We start from the raw sequence: 11,208 nt of genomic DNA on the forward strand, positions 1-11,208 counted from the left end.
ATTTGCTACAGAAGTTTGTACAAACATCGCAACAACTGTTCTGCAACTTTTGTAGGTCGGTAGGGCATGATGAGCGCAACTGCAAAAGCTATGAATTGATGATGGATAGAACACTCGCCTATAGGGTATAGGCAGAAACGCGGCCCCCTGACCAGAGCGCGGGGATGGCGTGAACAATATTTCAGGAGCACGGACGAGGCTGAGGCTGAGGAGGACCTGGCAGAGTTCGGGAATAGTTGATCTACTACAATTGCGGAGGACCAGGACACTATGCCCGCGATTGCACTAACCCAACACATCCGTCGTGCAAGTATTGCACTCTGTTTGATCATGAAACAGAAGATTGTCCTACGCTGATAGCAAGGATACATGAAAAAGGGGCGCTACCACCTCAGTCGACTCAGAACCTACAAATGATGAGGTCTGAGCCATGCGAAGAGGATCTGAACGTGAATATAGTGCTCCGAAGTGGAATCACAATAGGAGATGACAAGGGGAAACAACTCGAAGATAGCACATGGGTTTGCAAAGCTCTAGCGAAGGAGGCTGAGTTTGATTTGGAGCGTGCACGTGAAACATTCATGGAAGAAAACAAGAGCTTCGCTAAGGCCTCCACCTCAGGGAGCAAGGATAATCCTGATCAAGAGATGGACCCCTCTATGTTTACAGCCTTCCTGGAGACATACATGAGGTTATTGCACGATAGCACGACTATGAAGGGATTACAGGAGCTCATAGAAAGATGTGCCGAAAGCACTCCATGTGAGTCGTGCGTAGTACGAAAGATTGGTAAGCATAAAACAAGGACAAGATGGGAGATGAGACTAACTGTGTAGATAGGAGAGTGTGAGATGGACCAGGTTATCTTGGACCTGGGGTCAGACGTGAATGTCCTACCAAAGCAGACTTTGGAACAGATGGGGAGACCCGTGCTACAATGGTCCCCGATTCAGCTAAGTATGGCGAATCAACAGAATATCATCTCCATGGGGCGACTGCAAGGGGTGACTGTAGATATTGAAGGTGTGAGCGCGCTGGCTAACTTTTAAGTAATAGAAATTGTGGATGACAACAACCCCTATCCTGTGCTCCTTGGAATTGGTTTGGCTACTGATATGATTGGGGTAATCAACCTAAAGAAATGAAAGATGATATTTTAGAAGAAATCACTTTGCGTAGTAGTACCCCTAGACCCTGCTGAAGGATCACGCTATACTGAACCAGTCCACGATTATGAGAGCGATGACGATCTAGACTGTATCTATAAGATAACAACGCGAGACCAAGATTGGGTGAATCCAACAGTGGATGGATGAATTACATGGGATCGTGAGAGTTCCTACACCTCGGACTCTGATGAAGAATTAGAGCACTGACATAATCGGTTACATGAAGTAACTACACTAAGTTGTAACATGATGACCCGGTCGCTGCACTGTGTGTCGTCAGAGGTAAGAAATATACCCACTTATGATGGCCTGAATGATGTAGATATATTTTTGGATGCATTTGAGAGGGAGGTACCAAAAAAGCAGCGCTTCCAGGCATTGGACTGGGCACTGCGTGCTACGCCCACAAGATGGTGGGGTACGCACAAGGGAAGCTTTGATGATTGGCGCGAATGTAGGAGGATGATGAGAACACACTTTGGGAAGACGAAGGTGTGCGTAACAGAAAAATATGATGGGAAAGGTGATTTGTGCGCGCACTTGGCCAAATGGGCTCAGGCTTATGGAGAGAATCCCCAACCTGAATCGGTGCACTTGTTCTGTCACAACCTGGATGTCATCCCGATGAACTGGTATGTAGAAACAGAGCTTTGCCATGGTACAAGTGAATGGGATATTTTGCACAAAGGATTCAAATCACGTTAAGCTTTGAAGACGGGTTTGACTATCGATGAGGCACTATAAGAGGTGAAAGCAACAATCTTTAGGATACTGCAGCATCCCTTGGACCTGATTCAACCTGATTGGGCTACTCAACTGAGTCATGTGCTAGAATGCTATAACGTAACCACTGAAGAAGATAATGAGGATCCGTGAAAGATTAATATGCCTGAAATAGAAGGTCATCATGAGGTTGAAGGACCAAAGATTGAGAATCTTGATATAATAGCACCACTGAGAATAAAACAAGTAAACATTGGTACGGAGACAGAGCCCAAGTTCACAAAGATTGGATATTATTGGGACAACGCGACGGTGGATAAGGTCACTGAATTGCTCTGCGAATACCAGGATTTATTCCCTACCAAGTTTACGGATCTAAAAGGGATAATCGAGGACCTAGGTGTTATGAAGATCACGTTGAAGCTTGACGCACAACCAGTTAAGCAAAGACCTTACCATCTCAATCCGAAGTATAAGGAGAAGGTTCACTTAGAGCTAGACAAGATGCTCGCTGTAGGCATCATTGAGCCTGTGGAAGAATCTGACTGGGTAAGCCCAATGGTGGTACAGGAGAAGAAGCAGAAGGATGAAATAAGGATATGCATGGATTTGAGAAAGTTGAATGACGCATGCGTACATGATCCTTTCCTGACTCTGTTCACGGATGATGTGTTGGATAATGTAGGTGGCTAGGAAGCATATTCCTTCACTGATGGGCTCTCTGGGTACCATCAGATCAAAATCGCACAGGAAGATAGGAGCAAGATGACCTTCACGATTGAGTGGGGGTGTTTTCAGTACACTGTAATGTCGTTTGGATTAAAGAATGCGCCTGCGATTTTCTCGCGCATAGTTGTTGCGGCGTTCAAGGAATTTATTCATAAGTTCCTGGAAGTATACTTTGATGACTGGACTATGTTTGGGTTGGTGAAATGCCATGTCGCTAGTTTACGCCTGATGCTAGATACTTGTCGAAGATACCAGATAACGCTCAATCTGAAGAAGTGTCTATTTTGTGTTCCTTTTGGGACCCTGCTGGGTCATGTGGTTTGCAGACAAGGACTGATGGTAGATCCCGCGAAGATCGCGGTGATACTAAATTTGGAAGCACCGAGGAGTGTGAAACAGTTGCGCGCTACCCTAGGACATACAGGATATTATAGAAAGTTTATCAAAGGCTATGCCCAGATCACCACACCTATGGAGAATTTGTTGAAGAAGGATGTCACATTCTGCTGGAACGAGGACTATAAGAAGAGTTTGGATATATTGAAAGAAAATATGGTCACTGCACCGATTTTAGTCTTCCCGAATTGGAAGAAGGAGTTTCATGTACATGTCGACGCATCATGTATAGCGTTGGGAGCAATACTGACACAGGCTGGCAGAGGAGACCTAGACCATCCTATCGCTTTCGCAAGCAGAAGGTTATCCAAGGTGGAGAAGAACTATTCCACCACCGAGCGCAAAGGGTTAGCTATGGTATACGAGCTCCAGAAGTTTAGAAACTACTTGTTGGGTGGCCATTTTAAGATGTATACAGATCATTCTGCGTTGAAATACCTAGTCAATAAGCCTGTGTTGGGGGGGAGAATCTGCAGATGACTATTATTTTTCCAGGAATATGATTATGAAGTTATTGTGTAGCCTAGACGACTGAACACGGGACCAGATCATCTGTATAGCATCGAAACAAGGGAAGAGCCCACTAATTTGGAGGAAGGATTGCCTGACACGTAACTATTTGCAGTGCGCGTTGCGGATGGTCATTTTGAAGATATCATACACTTCTTAATGACAGGAACTACCCCGGAGGGATACACCATCCAAAAAAAGAAGGAGTTAGTGATGCGCGTGGCAGATTTTTCTGTCATTGCTGGGCATCTGTACAAAATGGGGTTTGATGAGATATTGCGACAATATGTACCCGAGTTTGAAAGAAGCAGCATCCTCGCGAACGCTCATGGGGGCATCGCGGGAGGACATTATGTAGGGAGAGTGACCGCACAGAAGATTCTACGTGTAGGGTTGTGGTGGCCAACCCTCCATCAGGATTCAAAAGCTTACTGCAAAGTGTGTGATGTGTGTCAAAGGACTGGCAGGCCATCGCGGAGGGATGAGATGCCTCTGAATCCATAGATGACATTACAACCCTTTGAGAAATGGGCGATATATTTTGTGGGACCCATCCAACCCCAAGGAAAGATAGGAGCAAGGTACATTATCACCGCAATGGAGCATTTGACTCGTTGGGCGGAGGCACAACTTGTGAAGGATTGCACATGTGCGACTGTTGCGAAGTTCCTCTTTGAGTATGTATTGACGCAATTTGGCTGTCCAAAGATTTTGATGAGTGATCACCGTACGCACTTTCTGAATGAGATGATCAGCGCACTGAAGGAGGAATTTTAGGTATATCACCAGAAGAGCACGCCTTATCACCCGCATGCTAACAGGACAATGTAAGCATTCAATAAAGTGTTGGAGAATGCACTGACCAAGGTTTGCAATGCTCAACGAAGTGATTGGGACCTACTCATACCCGCAGTACTATGGGCATATCGGACGGCATGCAAGAAGTTGACTGGAAAAAGTCCCTTTAGGCTTGTCTATGGTGTTGAAGCAGTAATGCCTATGGAATATATTGTGCCTAGTCTGCGCATAGTGGCACTCACAGGTATGACGAATTACAGAGCCCTGGAGGTGAGGCTCGCGCAGCTGGCTGAGCTTGAGGAAGAGAGACTTCTGGCTGGATTTCACCAACAGGGCCAAAAGTAACGCGAAAAAGCATGGCATGATTGGCACATTAAGCTGCGCAGCTTTAAGGTAAATGACCTGGTTTTGTTATATGATAGTAAGTTTGATAAATTTCCAGGGAAGTTCAAAATGCATTGGTTAGGGCCCTATGCCATTAAGGGGATTACCGACGGAGGAGTGGTATAGCTGGTCAAATTGAATGGAGAACCCTTCCCAGGAAAGGTGAATGGTAGTCGCTTGAAGCCATACATCGGTGGTCTGGCCATGTGACTACATGAAGGTAGCACAGTCTTAGCACTCCAGGTTGCTGAAAGGAGGTGCGGGACTATAAACTACACTGCCCGGGTTGGGGAACTAAGCGATTGGAGGATTGTGCAAAGCAAGAAAGTTTCATAGGGCTCGTGATAGTGCGAAGGGAGCTACGTTAGCGAGGGAGAAATCGCACAGGTTGGCTGGAAAGTGACCATTAAAGTCACTGTTCATGATGTGATGGTAGAAATGCAGCCAAATGGAAAGGGTGGCCGACATTTAAGATGAAATTTATTGCTCATATCCTTGAAAATTTGCCACCAATCCAGTGTTAATAGACTGAATTTGGGGGGAACGGTCGGATTTGAATTCAAAATGGCCTATAAATTACAAGTGGCTGTCCAGTGAAAAACACTTGGCATTTTGAGAATTGAGTTGTTGAGCTCTTAGGCACATATGAATCGCGAGCACTATGAGCTTCTGATAGCCAATAGAGTATTTCAGACATTGCCAAAGGAAACACAAGAGTTCTTGCAGAAAATTATGTCGATGCCCACAGAAGCTATAGATATCGAAGCGGAGGAGTCCATGTCGGAAATGGAGATAGAGGCAGAAGTAGTTGCTCCAGGGGTTGTTGAATTCCCTAAGTCACCAAGAACATCGAGACCAAAGCCCACCCAAACCAAGGAGACCGAAAAGGATAAGAAGGGCAAGAAACCTGCAATACTGGTGCATGCATCACCAAGAAGAAACCCACCGAATCCTACCGCATAGGAGAAGGGCAAAGCCATCGATTTAGAGCCGGAGGAGGAAGAAATCGAACACATCCCGATGGATGATGAGGATGTGGGAGTATAAGTGGCAGAGGTTGAAGCTCAGGGAGCTGACCCTATCACTTAGTTGCCTGAGTATGTCCCTCCGCGCAAGGGCAAGACCAAGGTGCTGAAAGACATCGATGAGAGAAAGCTCCTTTTGCAAATCCCTCTGTTGCCAAATGAAATATTTTTGAAGGACCGCGCATGGGATGGGTCCCTCTATTGAAACTTGAATATTGGGACTTGGTCGATCACAAGAAGTTCCCACACCTGACGACCGAGCAGTTGATGCGTCGCATCATCGATACAAACACCAGAATGTCTGCATTGGAGCCGTGGAGGAGGCTCAGAGGAGTAGACAAAGCAGGGTTGCTCAACCTGCTTTGGGTGTTGCACTACAACGCACCCCGATTATTGTATTCGTCATCAAGCAGATGCTGTGCTTGGTGCATGATTGGTGTCAGTGGCTGGAGGAGCCAATACCCATCACGAATAGATTGATCCATAGGATAACGCGGTTGCCTTATACTGGAGAAAATCTGGCCATGATATTTGGTGGAAAAGGTGGTGAGCAGGCCCTCGTGGAGTCCATGAAAGAAAAGTTTAAGTTGGTGAAGAAGTCACGCGGATATGCCATATCCAACATCTGCGACCCTATTGTAAAGTTAGCTACACAAATTTTAGCATGGAAAATGATGAGGAAGTGTCGCGTTGATGAGGTGCCAGGGCCTGTCATTGCGCTAGCAGCCCAGTGTGCCGAAGGAGTCCAGTTCAACTGGTCGTACTACCTTCACGGCGAGTTCCTAGCAAATTGTCATGAAGCGCAAGAGCTCAGCAAGATGTTCCACTACGCATGGCTCTTGTTGTCAATTGCACTGGTAGCGTGGGAGCTACCAGAGGACAGTCAATTCCCTTCGGTCATGCCAAACCTACCAGAAGTAGCGAAGTAAACTTCACTTTGGGTGACTAAGGACACACATCACGTCAAGGACAACAAGATATTCTGGATCTTTATGGAGATGAACATTCGCATGGCCATCAATTGCAAACTGCGGTTGTCACCTACGTTGTATGCCAACCTGCAGGGCTATGCAGAGTTTAAAGAAGACTTTCACCATGTGTCCATTAGGGCGCAAAAGGACCCTGCACAGAAATGGTACGACTTGCTTTACCTAGCAATGGACACCATTGATGCAGTACTTGATCAATGGCCGACAGAGTGGCATGCTACAACAAACTTGGTGGTGGGAGGGAGCAAGTTCGCCGCGCAGAAAAAGAAAGAGGAGGCCAAGCTTAAGATGGCACATCTAGCCAAAAAGAGGAAAAAGGAGGTTGCTTAAAAGGCCCAGGCAGAGCGCGATGCCGCTCAGCAGACAGGTGGAACAAAGCGGGTCTTTGACAAAGGCACGAGATCACCTTCGCCTGAGACAGAGGAGGAGATGGACGAGCAGAATGTTAGGCCCCTATACTACTAGTGTAACCCCTTATTGTTATTAGTATAACCCACTTATTATATTGATGTACCCATGTAGTGCCCATATTGTTACTATTGTGCCCCATAGAATCCCACTATTGTTATTATTGTGCCCTTACATTATTATTGTTATGTCGGCTCTGATTATGTTATAACCCCTTAGACTCCTATATATAGAAAGGAGGTCTTTTCATTTGTATCATCCAAGAATTGTTCATTTATGTAATGTAAATGAGGTTTCCCCCTCGAAGAGGCTGAATTCTAAGGCGTTGATCTATCTTTTCTATCTTTTCTTGAGCTGGTTTCATAACATTTGGTATCAGAGCTTTGGATTCTAGGGTTTCGCTGCTCCAAACAGGTCATCATGGAATTTTCGCTATAGCTTTTTTCTGTGATGTTTTAGAAGTCGCAAAAAAAACCCATTTGAGAAGACATCGCGCTGAACCTTGGGTCCGAATTTCAGAGCTTTTCACGCGATATTTGCGGGGATATGATCTGAGGAAGTTGGTCTTTTTGCAGACTCCTGAATTACATTCAAAACATGTGACCTGGGGAAAATCGTCATAACTTTCTTTCTGACCATCGGATTGAAATTTTGCAAGAAGGTGCAGAAAGAGGACGGACTGTAGTTTTCTTTTATATATTTTTTAGAGTCAAAGATTGAAAAAGTGACACGTGGCACTTCATGCATGTTCGCTCTACTGAACTAGTCTACAATCAGGTCACTGTGAGAGATTGTGCATAACTCTTTCTTGGAGAATCCAATTTGGATCAGACTAGTGGCATTGGAAAGAGGACACAGAAGGCTACTACAAGTTGCAATTTTAGAACTTAAAGATCCAAAAGTACAGAGTTACAGTCGTTTCAAGGTCGAGCTCCCAAAATCAAGAAAAAGCAAGATGAGGAAGTTTGATGGCAAGGATCCGGTAAATTGGATACTTCATATGGAGCAATATTTTGATCTACATGGTGTACAACTGTTACAAAAGGTATGTATTACATCTTCATATTTAGAACCAGATCAATTTTTATGGTACAAAGGGCTTTGTTTTCGTAAACAACTTGTTACGTGGTCAATTTTCACGGAGGAAATGATAGCACATTATGAGGATACAAAGAGCAACACCTTATTTAGAGCAACACCACAACAATTGGAAAGAGTAAGAGGGATTTGTGACATAGTGGAAAGCAAAATTATGGAAACCAGGAAGTGTACCCCTCACAACTATAAAGATGGAAGTGTTGTTTCTCCTAGCCTTCCACAACCTACAAGGGTTACACCACAACAATTGGAAGAAAAAAGAGAAAAAGGGCTTTGTTACAATTGTGATAGCAAATGCACTAAAGGTAATAAGTGTGCTGAGAAGAAATTATTTTACATAGAATATGAAGAGGAGGAAGAAAAGGATCAAGAAACAAAAAAAGAAGAAGATATACGCCAGGACCCCACCCCAGAGAAAGAAGAAATGAATCAGACCATATCTTGTAAAGCATTGGCAAGAATTACCATTCCTCAAACTCTCAAGATAGAAGGACATATCAAGAAGAAAAAGGTGCAAGAAGTGAAAGATCACATCGAGAAAGAAGAAATGAATCCAACCATATCTTCATTGTTCGAAATTACCACTCCTCAAACTCTCAAGATAGAAGGGCATATAAAGAAGAAAAATGTTCAAGAAGTGAAAGATCACATCGAGCATCAAGAAATAAATCCGATCATATCTTGTAAAGGATTGGAAGAAATTACCACTCCTCAAACTCTAGAGATAGAAGGACATATCAAGAACAAAAAGGTTCAAGCAGTGAAAGATCACATCGAGCATCAACAACAAGTTCTCCAACTTTTAAAGGATAACGCCACTTCGGTGCAAAATCAAACAAAACAACATGCACTTAAAAAATGGCGACCTTACCGAATGGGAAGACTCTTCAAGGATGAGGATGTGGAAGAATTGTTTTGTGCTATTTATATTATCCAACCAGATTGGAGAAACGAAGCAAGGGATGAATGGAAGAAGGACGAAGAAGTATGGCCACTTATTCAAAAGTTGCAAAAGATCCCAATTCAAACAATATTGCCAAAAATTGAAGAGGAAGGAAAAATCATATTGGAACCTGGAGCAATCACAGAAACAAGAACCCGACAGCTACGAAATCGATCAATTTTAAAGTATCTCATCAAGTGGAAGAACTCACCCGCTGAAGATTCCACATGGGAGGACAAGAATTTTATACGGAAGCATCAAGAACTACTCAAGCGTTGAGGACAACTCTTTTTGAAGGGGAGGGGAGTGTTAGGCCCCTATACTACTAGTGTAACCCCTTATTGTTATTAGTATAACCCACTTATTATATTGATGTACCCATGTAGTGCCCATATTGTTACTATTGTGCCCCATAGAAGCCCACTATTGTTATTATTGTGCCCTTACATTATTATTGTTATGTCGGCTTTGATTATGTTATAACCCCTTAGACTCTTATATATAGAAAGGAGGTCTTTTCATTTGTATCATCCAAGAATTGTTCATTTATGTAATGTAAAGGAGGTTGCCCCCTCGAAGAGGCTGAATTCTAAGGCGTTGATCTATCTTTTCTATCTTTTCTTGAGCTGGTTTCATAACACAGAAAGAGTAGCATGGCGCGGACCCTTAGGCGACGTCCGCCCGCATTAAGCGTCCAAGGGAGAAGGAGAAAGGAGGGTCCAGGAAGAAATCAAAGGCTACCAAGACATCATTGGACCCTATCACACTAACAGAGGGCGATTTGCATGACATCGGTGACACGGTGCGGGATGTCACCGCGGAGGCCCTACAACAGTTTGAGCAGCAACAACAGATAATCTTGGGGGCTATCCAAACACATCTACAGGAGCTGCAGATCTGCGCGGCACAGGCTAGCACGGTGTTTACCAGCCTTGCTATCTGCACTTCAGAAGCTGCCGAGATGTTGCACTTAAAGTCCTCCTGCGTGATAGTGTTGCCTGATGGAGCACTGACCACAGAGAGCGAAGCTGACAGACCCACTGTCAGCGCCCTAAAGGGAGTAGGGTTGAATCTAGCATCGCTCCTTGGTGAAGTGCTCCACCTCTTGCAGGATGGAGTGGTTGCAAACTAAGGGCCCGTGAGCACCACGCCCTCCAGGTGATCAGTGAGCAGCGGAACAACAATGAGAAGATGGCCCTACAACAAGATTCCTCCATCGACACTGTGACCAATGCAACCAACCAGAACAAGCACATTATGTAGGTTGTCGAGGAGGCATACCGAATGGTCCTAGAGTTGGCCATTCCTGAGGAGGAACCAGTCGAGGTGTGCGTCCGCAAGCTGGCCATAAGGGTGCGTGACGCTTGGACAGAAATGGCGAGGGTTCAGTTGGAGTCGAACCTATAGATCACAAATTTGTAGTTGAAGGCCCAGCCTTCAACTCCGCCAGAAGTAAAGGAGCAGCGGGTGACTTCTATCACGGAAGCAGTAGTGGCGGTGGACAGTGCAGTGGCAAACTGCACGCAACTTCTAGAGGAGTCGTTTGAGGTCCTGACAAGCTTGCAGGAGGACCCCAATGTACAACAACTAGAGATGGAAGCGCGCGAGCTGCAACAGCACTATGATGAGGTCAAGGGCACTACATGAACCATCGCGCTGACATAAAGACTAGCCAAGTTGCAGGAGGCCAAGCAGCTGGAAGGACGAGTGGATGTAGTGCTGCACAAGGAAGTAGTGCTGAAGGCACAAATGAAGCCCTGGCTGGATGAGGCATACATGGTAACAGGCTCTATTGAAGGAAATCTTGCGACTCTGCAAGCAACTCAGCAAAAGCTTCAGGCCGATAGTTCAGGAGCAGTGATTGAGCATATGGTCGAAGACACGAAGCAGGCAGCAGCTTAGTGAACTGCCGAGGTTGCATTCATACGAGTCAAGCTGGAAGGTCTTCGCGCTAAGATCTTTGCGCCTGCCGAGTGACCCAAGGGCGAGTCACAATGTTTTTTTTGGGGGCCTGTTGGGAATGAGATCCCCCAAGG

The sequence above is a fragment of the Pinus tabuliformis genome, chromosome 4_2 (assembly GCF_031772625.1).
Source record: "Pinus tabuliformis cultivar Carrire ecotype Pingquan chromosome 4_2, CPIR1, whole genome shotgun sequence".
Taxonomy (NCBI): domain Eukaryota; kingdom Viridiplantae; phylum Streptophyta; class Pinopsida; order Pinales; family Pinaceae; genus Pinus; species Pinus tabuliformis.